Below are 12,851 nucleotides of genomic sequence, written 5' to 3'. Positions count from 1 at the left end.
GGGCAATGATTGCTAGTTTCTCTTCTCCTACTGGAGGGAAGGACAAGTTGAGGCCTTTCCTACCAAGAAACTTGTAGAACACATCATTTTTCTGCCTCTTCTTCCCCACACCATAAAACATGCTCCATGTTAAATAAACTAAACCCACTTTGACCCCTGGGCCTTTGCACTTGCTCTTCTCTCTGCATGGAATGATGCTAGCCCTGATACTTGCATGATTTGCTTTGTAAAAACAGTTTATTCAGTTATATTTATATAAAATTCATTTGTTTCAAGAGTACAATACAATGATTTCTAGTCAGTTTATGGAACTGTATAACTATCAACACAATCCCATTTTATAACATTCCCATCACGTGAAAACAAACCTAATGCCATAAGAAGTCACTCTCATTCTAAACCAGAACTTCAGGCAACTATTAATCTCCTTTGTGTTTATATAGATTTGTCTTTTCATATTTAATCATAAAAAGAAATCATAATATATAGTCTTTTGAGTCTGAATTGTTTCACTTTGCGTATTGTTATTGATGTGCATCTATCTTGTCTTTCTTTCCCAGGCCAAAGACACAGTGTTAAAAGCACAAAACTCAGTGCTGTATCAGAGATTTTGCACTTGCTTGTCTCTCTTCATGGAAGGATTCTCCCCCTGATGTCAGCATGGCTCACTCTTACATTTCATTCAGTCTTGTCTTACACATCCTCTTGTCAGAAGGACCTGCTCTGACTTACCAATAGCACAACTATCACTTGTTGTACATTTGCCACATGTCTCTTATTTTTACTACAGAATATCTAACAACTTTCTTTAAATGTCTACCTATTCCTCCTAAGAAGTATACCATGCATAGATCAGGCATGGTTTTGTTCACTATGTATCGTTAGTACCTGGAGCAGCACATCACACACAGGAACACAGTGTTTGATGAACATGTAAAGCAAGAACCTTCTCATCTCTCCATAGATAATTAGACCTTTCTCATCAGCTTCTCATTTTTACTTTCCATCAATTAGCAGTTCTCCAACATCTGAGAAATGATTGTATCCTAACAAACCTGTCCCACACAGAGCCTTCCCCTGCCCTCAAACTCATTCTCCATAGACACCTATGGAAACTGCAAGGAACATAATGGGGACGTAATTTAATACCAGCAATTTTATAACAGTTACAATTTAGAAATCACTTTGAACTATTTATTCCTCATATAAAAATCCTTGACAAATGAGAATACTCCTTTTCTTCAGATATGTAAATAGAATCAAGTGACTTACAGATCATTATATTTACAGAGATAATTCCATTACAACAGGTAGAGTTCGGGTGATCATACCATCCTCAGGATCCTCCTTCAGAGTTCTCTCCATTACTTCATAGATTTTAACAAAGACAAACTGAGGTAACGTTTGCAAGTACTAGATTGATACCCAATGCTAGGGGGGTGTAGAAATGCAGAGATCAAGACCAACTGGGTGGTTCTGGGGAGTCTTGTATTTGCAGATGTTGGGATTTTACCTTGGCCTGGACATAAGGCAAGGATGTTGATAGGCACCTAAAGATGTATGTTCTTAGGGAGAAAAGAACATGTCCCTGTACTCATAGGATCACACACATGACAGAGACCCGAAGAACATCCATTACAATGAGGTATCTGTTAGTCATGGGAGGAATACCTCAATAAATACGGGAGATCATATAGCGGACAGATAAAGTCTATCCTGTTTCAAACACACTGTGTGCTATCACAGGTGGAATTGTGTTCCCCAAAAAGATGTTGATGTCCTCACTCCAAGTGTATGTAAAATGTAACTTTACTTGAAAATCATGTCTTTGCAGATGATCAAGTGTTATGAGAGGTTCAGGGGATTCGACAGGAGACGTAAAAAAAACTTTCCACTCCAAACAAAAGGACTGAAAGTATATTTTATTATGTAGAAGATAGTAAAGGTGATAGTCTGCAAACAGATCAGAATAGGTCAAATATTAAGAGGGAAAAACATCAGCTCAACTGGAAAGGGAAAACACCCACATCGACTGAAGAGAAATGACACAAATCAACCAGAAAGAGAAACACCAGGCTGACAGAAAAGAGAACACATCAGGTCAATTACTTCACAATAAATCAATTACTCACAACAAATCAATTACTCACAACATCCACACCCCACTTCCGGGGGAGTCTTGTCAATCGACATGCCTGGGCAAGGATCACACGTCCCTTCCACAGGTGGAACTCTCACCAGGCCTCAGTTTCCAGCAGTTTTTATAACATCAGTAATTTCCAGAGTAAGCAGTTACAGAGTTTTGCAGAGCAAGCATTTTGTGTTTCCATGCATAAATGGTTACCAGTGGCGTATGTGCACTGAGCCCCCTGGCTATCTTCCCAGCCCAATAGTTGTGTACGTGGATTGTTCTCCCTGGTTATCGTCCCAGCGTGGCACGGATGGCCAGTCTGTCCTGTGCTATGACACCCAAAGAGCCTTGAAATGTTACAACTTGCAACTCTCTCCGTGGGAGAAAAGCCAGTTCCTGGGAAAAAGGCCAGTTCCCACCACACAGAAAGCAGCTGTATATTTCTTTGTGTGCTGGTGGCTATAGGTCAATGGAATGGCCAAGCATGGCTGTACTTATGTCAAGACACCAAGTTAAAATGAAGTCATTAGGGTGAGCCTAAATTCAAGATGACTGTGTCTTTAAAAAGAGGGAAAATTTCGGACACAGGCAGACATGCACACATGGAGAATCCATGTGAATATAAAGGCAGAAATCAGGGTGATGCATCTACAAATCAAGGAACACCAAAGTTTTTTAGCAAACTACCACAAGCGAGCAGAGAGACATGGAACAGATCTTTCTCTCATGGACTTCAGAAAGAACCAACCAAGCCAACATCCTTTATCTTGTATTTCTAGCCTCCAGAATCCTGAGAAAGTAAATTTTATTTAAGCTCCCTCTCATACATTTTTTATGGCAGCCCTACAAAATAATACAAGTGCTTATTTTCCTTTATTCATTCAGTCGTTGTTCTATCATTGAAGAAGTATTATGCCATTGCAATCCTCTCCACCTAATTCAGACAGAGAAACACAGAGACAAAATGTATACTCCCCTTTGGAGATGGTACAATGTAGGAGCTTTTACAGTAAGGTAATGACCAACTAGGTCTTGAGTTTCCTTAACTCATTCTATCCTGATGGTCTGCACAGAGGCTTTCTGTATCCGTACAGTTTAGACAAGAAAAATGAAAGTGTTTCCACAATGGGGAGAAAAAGTCCTATGAGGTGTTTAGCCCACATCCTTGAAATTTCCCCTGTTCTCTGGGTCAGGAAATGCTAGTGGGAAGGTGGACATGCTCTTGGCATCCAGAGACCTGAGGAAAGTCAGAAACATTGCAACTCCTCCAGATTCCTCTACACTCAGAGTTCCCTCTTCAAACATGGCTTAGATTGCAGGGTTTAATCTGTCTTACATTAATGACCCTCTCCTCAAGTGCTCTAGCTCCCAGGGCAATTAGTTTCAAAGTAGTCGTTTGGTAATAGATACCATCTTCATAAAGCTACCCTTAGTCTAATCTCCTTTCCTCACAGTCAATTCGTCAGAAAATCCTATAACACTCACTTCAAATTAGGTCCCATTCAGTGGAGTCTTTCAACCAGATTCCAGAAATAGTTTCCCCACTGATCACTGATACTGTCATTCGTCTCACAAAGTCTCCTCTCATCGCTGTTCACGCCAACAGCCAGAATGATTTTTAAATGTATTCAACAATCCTGTCAGTCCTCTGCTCAAATGCGTGTCATTCAGCATGAGTCTATCTTTATCATGGTCTACTTAGGTGCACATTAAATGTCCCCTGTTATGGCCTCATCCCTCTCAGCCCACCTTCTTCTTTTCCCCAACCCACACAGCCTTTATGTTCATTAATCACTCTGGACCAAAATTTATTTTAAACCCCTCATTTCCTTGAATATTCTGCTCAAAACCATCTTCCCAAGCTAAGACCTAGCCTTAAATCTATTTAAAAGTGCAAAGCCCTTTCCCAGAGCACGTAGATCTTTTGCCCCATCACAGCCCTTTTTGTTTATTATGGCTGTTGTTTCTTTATTGCACATTTGTAACATAGTGATTTTCATCTTTTTGCATACTACAATACTCTTTTAATCATTGTTTACTTTCTCTCCCCTGACCTACCATATAATCTTTTGTATGTGTTTAATATTTACTGTATGCTCAGTAGATGTTAATATAATTTTTTCACCATAGCTGTATGCTTTTGTTTTTGTAAATTTAATCAAAAATATTAAAAATTTTTAAGAATTTATTTCCTCCTGTTTATTGAGCCCTGCACTAGCCACTGAATAGATAATTAAAATATACCATCTGTGGACCTTGTCCTGTTGTAAGGCACAGACTCATGACCTCCAAAAAGTGGGAGGAAAAGAAAGTGAGCATCAAAATATATGTAAAATAAAGATCAAGGAACAAACTGTTCAGTGGTGAGATTAAGATGGAGTTCTTTCTGAGAAATGACCAACACCTTGCCTTAGCTCTGTGCAAGGGAAAATTGAGTAGGGAATTGAGGTAACAATGAATGTAAAGGTGTGTCTAAGATGAAGAAAAACAAGTTCTAAAACAAGATCTCTCACAAGGACTCTCAAAGAGGGTCATGGGATGCTAGTGAAGTAAGAGTAAACCCTGGCACTCAGCAGAAAACAAATTCCCTGTGCCTGGAACTCCAGAGAGACAAACGGCCATAGAGGAGCCGCAGACATTAGAAGCCTCTTACATTAGGATGGCCAAAGGGCTGGTAATTTATCAGGAAGGTTATGGACAGCTTCCTAGAAGCTACCAAGACTAAAGGAAGAGGATGAACTTCAAGAGAGTTATATCCCTATCAGAGACCCTAAGGTCCCTTTTCCTCCAACATGAGTCCGTATAAGGTCGTTTGTCTCTGCTAGCACTCACCAGGAGCCTGGGCTTCTACGAAGAAGGAAAACAGGGCTCCATCTGACAAGCTTCTCTGGAGGAGAGCAGGAGGAGGAGTTTTATGCCCTTGAAATGAAAGAGTATTGTGGCTCACCTTGGCAGGGTAGAAAGTTAGAACTACAGAATAGGAAGAAGGTGAGGGTTACAGCCTGGAGAAATAATGGTCCCTCCAAGAAACAAACAAGCGTCTTTGACTTTTTAAACCTCCCTTCTTTAAAGGTCACTCCTCCTCCAGGCTCAATGCTCTCCTCTTCTGCCACTTTAGCAGCAAACCTACAAGATGACTCCTTTTGTTAATTCAGAGCAACTTCAGAACCACAATTAAACTCACCCAAACATATTCAATCTGTTCCTCCCAAAGACTGCTGCCCTTTGCCCTCACAAACTACCCTACACACCTTCAGGAGAAGTGGAGGAGTCTTGACGTGGTGGAGATCAGGTGCAGGTGTGGTCAAGATTCATACACCAAGCCAGAGGCCTGCTCTCCACAGAGGAGTTCCCTGACAGGAGCTGGGTGAGAAATGAAAGTTAAATTCTTAGAAGCATAAACGAAACAGAGGAAGCAGAATAGAAACTTAAAAACAATAACAATGGGAGGACACCAAGTAGGACACCAGGAGAGAGTAATGCTTCAGTATATTCCAGGGCCTGTACTAGCTAGGAACCCAGTCACTACATTCTTATTCCTCTCCCAGTTTACTCCAGCAAGAATATTTGAAGAAGAAGAATGTGAATTACAATGATATATTCTATAGCTTGCCTGAAGACTCAGAATTTCAATTCAATCCTATAATTATTAGTAAAGCTTATCCCATATTCAGATCCTAACCAAGTCACTAGGGATAAAATAATCCAGAAAGTCTTGGCACCTGACCTCTTGTAACACAGAGTGTGATGGGGAAGATACTCAGTTATAAAGTCCTGTAAATTTTAACTGACACAGTGATTATTGTGACTGTCGTGAATGATGAAAATAGAATTTTTAAAAAAAGTTTGTGCAATATAAGCCTATTGAAAAAATATTTCCACACATCATTGAATCTTAGAAGTCCATCAGTTAATTAATATTTTCTGCTCCTTATCCAGGCAGGTCAGAAGATGAAGGATTCCAGATGCTAATCGTGGTCAATCTGTGTCAATGCCACGTTATGCAGCAACTAGGAGGAGGTGCGAACTTGGAGGTTAATAGATGGTGCTGTTCCAGTATAATCTTTCACTGAGTAACACTCACACCTCCAAAATTTGTCCACTTTTCCCCCTTCCTTTGAGAAACATTTGTTTCTTTTTACACCACCAATCAAAAGTATAACTGAAACATTTTATATTTACTACACATACTCTTGTGCCTTATTAGCTGTTATGTTCTTATTCTGACTACATGTTCCAGATGTTGAAGCTGTAAGATGGTGGAAGCTCCATAACATGCGTCCCTGACAGACAGGACTGCCAAGCATGCCAATCTTGACATTAACTGATGTGATACATGTAGGACACTAAGAAGTCAACATTTTATAAGTGAAAGCACAGATATTTTGCTATTATTTGTAACCTACAGACGAGGAAGCTGATTCTTACCGACTCATTTATATCTATGAGGTAGGAACTGAAAATAATATACATATCATTGTTGAGCCATATTGAGTTTCATTTTCTTAGGTATGAATAAAATTTGTTCTAACAAAAAATAAATGTATGATGCTTTTCAAGTGCAATATAATCCTCCAAATTTTGTACAAATTGCATTTTTTCCTTTATCATCTTTGTTATCACATAATACTGTCATTGAGTATTGCTCCTCATCCACACCTGAGCCCAACAACCGTGAGTTGTCTGAAGGCAGAAAGGGAGCTTTTCTATGTTGTTCCTGCATGTCTCAGATCTATTACAAAGAGCTGTGCATAGGGAATGATATCTAAATAGAAAGACATGCAGTTATATAGCTATAGACATCATTTTAATTACATTGAACAAACTGATGATAATCATGGTTATGTCCTGTTGTTGTTGCAGTCAACATAATTGTTATGAGCCATAATGAAATTCTGGTATTAGTTTTAGTGTTATTTGAACTCCCTTGACAAATTTTAACTGATAATTATTTGTATCTTCTCTGTTTTGTTCCTAAGGTTGACTCAGAGACTTACTCGATGCCTGTTGTTTCATCTGTCTACACCACCACACTCTAATCACGTTACTTCCTGTGCCCTGTGGTTTTTTCAGACTGTAAACAGTAAAAAGTCATAGGCCTGAAGTGGGAGATCTTTCATTAGATTCCTCTCCAACCGGAGATGTAGGGACTAGAGGAAACACAGAGCCCTAAGGAAGATTTATTATTCCCTGGGCCTTCGGAACATAACAAACCAGAATGTGGACCATAGCAATATGGTTAGCTCTGGAGATAGACTTTGGGTGGTGGGAGAAGGAGCATGGTTCCTTTAGGTTTACTTTTGGCCCACCTTTTCTTGTACCCTGACAAGTTATGATTTCCTCACCGGTTTCTCTCCACCTTACATCTAATGTCTCAGAGGAGGTTCCCAGGACATCACTGGCACTCTCCCCACCCTCCTATCCCTTCTTAGGCCTCTGATTCCCTCCTACATTTTCCATATGAAATTTTTATAATCTCTTTCCAGACAAGCTCAAAAACATCAGGTCCTCTATCTACCTTCAATTTTCAACTTACAGCTTGATCCAAGGCTTTATAGCCCAAAACTGCCCTATCTCAACCCACCCAGAAATAGATACCATGTACTGGGTCTTGAGTTTTGCAAGAAGAAGTTCTTGGTGGCTAAATCTAAGGGATCCATATCAGACAGCGTTTATAACCCCCTATGCCAATGAGATCTCTTTCTTCACATTCCAGAAACACTTGGACCACATACAAACATCTCACTGAATCTGGAGGGAAAGCACTAGTACTCCAGGGCCCAAGACCTGAGATCAGATGAGCAATGCAAAGGGAGGAAAGACTACAGACATACCTCCCTTTATTGTCCTTCACAGATACTATATTTTTCTACAATTTGCAGGTTTGTGACAATCCTGCATTGAGCAAGTTTTATTGTGATATTTACTTTATTGTGGGGTTTGAAATTGAAACTGCAATATCTCTGAAGTATGTCGGTAAGAGGATGGATATGGGATTTGTGGGAAGCATGAGAAAGGAAGAAGTATAGGAGAGGAGAGAGGTCTTTGGAAAAGGCTGCTCATCTCCTTTGTTGCTTATAATATATTTCCCTACCCAACCCTACGTATGTTACATAAACATGTTCAGACACACGCACACTGATCCCTCCACTCCCCTCCAGTTATCAACAAGTTTTACAGGTCAAAAATAGACCATAATGAATGTCACATCTACTATATATCTCTGCATTAACCACCAGCCTCCATGCCATCCTCTTCTCATTTAGGAACTGTGAGAAAGAAAAATGGAACAACCACTTTGAAAGAAATCTGGCCATTTGTTATGACATTAAATATATATTGACCCTAAAAACCAATAAATCACCTTATAGTATTTACTTAAGATGAATGATCTGTTTGTATTTGTAGAGGGCTGGATATAGGGACCCCAACAGGCTCTGTATGAACAAACACTGCAGAGACAACTTCCCTCCCTTCTCACTGGGGGAGGAGAAAGGGTTTTCTTCATTCCCAAGGATTGCCATAATCTGTCAGCTCACTGGAAAGAGTGAGGCTGACCAGGAGAAACAAATGTTTGGCCTAAAACATTGTGGAGAAATCTCACAGTGTATTCTTGACTCTTCCTGTATTGCCATGAATAATAATTTTTTGAAGCTAGGCAAACAGAAAAGTATTTCCAATGAAATAGAATTACTGCAAAAATAGAAAAGAATATTAAATAAAATTTAACTAATATATTCAGTGAAATAGGCTATTATGATTATAAAATAAGATAGGCCTCTAAGAAGATGACAAGAAAAAATGTTTTACAGTGCTAAAATATTTATTTTACAATTAGAAAAATTTCTCTAAAATATCTTTGATTACTTAAGCAAGTTATTCTATTACTTAAAATAAAGCAAAGGCAAAAAATTATCAAACCAGAGTGACATCTCCATCATGGCAGAATGAGTTGCTCCTTTTGTCTTTCACCCCGAGTTACAACTAAATGGACATTCATTAACCAATAGAGGATTCCCTACACAGCACAACAGGACGCTTGAGAGATCCATGCAGCTAGACATCTGAAGGTGGGTGGACTGTATCTCTGGGAAGCAATGGGACGAGGTAAGGGATCCCGCCTCCTCCCCAGTGGCAGCAATTTAGGTGGCAGGTCCTCACACAGTGGCTGGCACAACTGTAAGAGGAGGCAGGGGCAGCCTCGCCTGTGTGCAAATGCTCTCAGAGTTGTAGCCTGGTCCGTGAGAGTGTCCACCGTGCTGCCATGGTCCCACCCATGGGAATGCTCCCCACTGAGAGGTTGCAGCTCAGCCCCCACAAAGAAGTCCAGCGCATCAAGCACAGCAGCTTAGCTGAACCAGCCAAGAGCACAGAGCTGGCCTATGGAAAAGAAAGGCCCCACCGCCCCCTGCCAAGCAGAGCAGACCCACCTCACAAGAGTTACCTGCAGGAGGAGCAAAGAAGACTCGCCTGCACATACATGTGCGACTCCCCAAGTGGCTGTGGAGAATCAGAAAACATAGCTCCTGCCCCTCCCCGTGGTGACAGGTGGACTCCGTGACCTGATACTACCACAAATGTGCTGACAAAGGATCAATTCATTAAACACCTTGAAGAACTACAATAGCACTTCAAGCAGAAGGAAAATGACAAGTCTCCAGAAACCAATCCTGAACTCACAGAAATTTACAATCAGAATGTCAGAGAATTATTCAAAATAGTTGTTGTAAAGGAACTCAATGAGTTAGAAAAAACTCAGAAAGATAGTTCAATGTGTTCAGGAAAAAAATTAATAAGCAGAAGGAATAATTCACCAAAGATATTAAAGCTCAAAAAAATAAATAAACAGAAATTCTGGATATGAAGAACACAATTAATGAGCTAAAAATTAATCTAGAAACCAAAAAATAAATAGAGCTAAATTATGGAAGAATTAGTGAATTAGAGGACAGAAATATAGAAATGCTTCAGGCAGAGGAGAAGAGAGAAGTGAGATATAAAAAAATGAAGAAATTCTTTAAGAAATATACAACTCAATCAGGAAAAGCAATATAAGGATTATAGGTCTTCCATATAGGAGAAGAGAGAGAGAAAGGAGCAGAGAGCTTGTTCAAAAAATAATAGCTGAGAACTTCCCAAACCCGTGGAAATAACTGGACTTAAAAGGACATGAAGTCAATAAAACCCCTAATTACATCAATGCAAAAAGACCTTCTCCAAGGCATAAAATAGTAAAACTGGCAAAAGTCAATGACAAAGAAATATATTAAGGGCAGCAAGGCAGAAGAAAGAAGAGACCTTACAGGCTAGGAGATAATGGAATGATATATTCAAAATACTGAAAGACAAAATCTTTCAGCCTGGAACATTCTATCTAGCAAAACTATCTTTCAGATATGATGGAAAAATAAAAGTTTTCCAAGATAAACAAAAACTGAAAGATTATTGCCACTAAGCCTACCTTACGAGAAACGTTGAAAGGAGCCCTCCCACTTGAAACTAAAAAGCAAAGGTCTACAAAACCTTGAACAAGGAGATAAACAGCAGACAAAATCAGAAAATTTCAGCTTTCTATTAGAATAGGTTAGCAAACACTCAGTTAAAGCATAAAAGATGAAGGAAAGGAAAGCATCAAAAATACCTATCAACACTTCAGTTTAGTCACAAACTCACAATACAAATACATGCACCAGACTTTTTGAGTCCAGGACACCTTCTCTGGTTGTTTACTGAGAAAAGAGATTGTAACTGGGAGCAACTTAAAAGTCCCATATTCTCTTCAGCAAAGGGCTTCATTTTCAGACCAAGAGCCTCTGTTAAAAAGTAGACCCTCAGCATGCAGATCTTTTCTGTTGTATATAAAAATTCAAGTCTTTATTTCCTTGTAACTAGATACTTCATCCTGAACTGGCAGAATGGGCATTCCAGTAAATGAAAAGATGTGAATGTCCCTGGAGAGTCATTTGTCAATAATTCAAGAGTTATATTTTTGCTAGTGAGTCAGAGCCTCTGTCATCATATCAATGGGGTGACAGGAAGGCAGAGGTCAAAGGGAAAATTTAGAAGATCACTTTCCTCCAGTTCCCGTGGATGAACAGTAAGATACACATGTGTACATACATACACACAAATGCTGGAAATCACCACCTTGGAATCCCTTGTCTCATCAAAAGTCATCCAAAGGTGAGGAAGTTGGGAATTGCTGGGGACAAGCAGGGATGAGAGCTGATATTACTTAACCAAACAGCCTATTTTTTTTTTTTAACTCTGAATTTGGTTGGGGGAAGAGTTGGGAATAAAAATTCCAAAAGACATGGAGGATCCTATCAAGACCTGAATGGACATCCATTGCAGAAATAATTCTCCTCCTGTCTCATTGAAGGTAAAGAACAGGCTTTGCTCTTCATTCCTGAGAACTTTCACCTCACTGAAAAAGTAAGGCTGACCAGGGCAAACAAAACACATACCTACACCATTGCTAAGAAAAAAAACCCACAATTGTATTTCTGACTCTTACTGTATCACTGTGAATAACAACTTTTTAAACCTGGGCAAACAGAGCCCAAATCGAAACTCAATGTCATTGACAGAGAATTTCTGCAGAAAAGGAAATAGATAAAACTTGGTGGCTATACAGAAACATTTATTTTACAATTAGCTAAAATTTAAAGAAAATTATACTGCTTTAAGTTATTGTATTTCTTAAAACAAAGCAAGAGTAATAATGTTGAAAGTAAACTAATATGTATTATTTTTTTAAGAGTTTGCAATCTTTTTTTTTTTTTTAGTATCATTACCACAGACAATTTAGTCTTCTTTTTGGAGGAAGATTGGCCCTGCACTAGCATCTGTTGCCAATCTTAGTCTTCTTTCTTTTTCCTCCTCAAAGCCCCAGTACATAGTCATGTATCATAGTTGTAGAGTTGTATCTTTACTATATGGGACACATCCTCAGCATGGCTTGATGAACAGTGAGTAGGTCCACACCCAGGACCCAAACTGGAGAACCCCGGGTCGCTGAACAGAACACGCAAACTTAACTGCTACACCACTGTGCTGGCTCCTAATATGTATGCTTAAAATCATTCATTTCAGTCACAGTAAGAAGGAGCCAAAAAATAAACACACAGCATTCTGGATTACTGCTTATGTGCTACAAATGACAGAAGTTATTGAAAACATTCTATTGTTTAATTTTCACAATACGACATCAGGTAAATTTCAAAATTTCTTTTTTTTTTTTTTTTTTTTTTTTTTTTTTTTTTTTTTTTTTTTTTTGTGAGGAGATCAGCCCTGAGCTAACATCCGCCAATCCTCCTCTTTTTTTTGCTGAGGAAGACGGCCCTGGGCTAACATCTGTGCCTATCTTCCTCCACTTTATATGGGACGCCGCCACAGCATGGCTTACCAAGCAGTGCGTCGGTGCGCGCCCGGGATCCGAACCAGCGAACCCCGGGCCGCCGCAGCGGAGCGCGCGCACTTAACCGCTTGCGCCACCGGGCCGGCCCCCAAAATTTCTTTTTTACAAATAAGAAACTGAATCCCACAGAATTTAATTTACTTGATAAAAGCCATTTTGTGGCAACACCAGAATTATAATACAATTCTAACTGTGATACACACACAGTAACACACACAAAATTGTTATCACAGGCAGACCTGGAGTAGTCTTGACAGCAGCACAGAGATGTCTGGTATCTGAAAATGAGACTTGAGTAAA

At 39.5% G+C, this 12,851-nt stretch overlaps 1 protein-coding gene across 1 annotated transcript in view; it reads right to left on the bottom strand.

Moving 5' to 3' along the window:
- The window catches only part of LOC131408754 (tripartite motif-containing protein 5-like), a 420,025-nt gene that overhangs the window by 185,758 nt on the left and 221,416 nt on the right, over positions 1-12,851 (bottom strand). The window lies entirely within an intron of this gene.

Source organism: Diceros bicornis, chromosome 7, assembly GCF_020826845.1.
Source record: "Diceros bicornis minor isolate mBicDic1 chromosome 7, mDicBic1.mat.cur, whole genome shotgun sequence".
NCBI lineage: Eukaryota > Metazoa > Chordata > Mammalia > Perissodactyla > Rhinocerotidae > Diceros > Diceros bicornis.
Note: the sequence above shows the minus strand (reverse complement) of the source record. Positions and strands in the feature narration are given on the sequence as shown.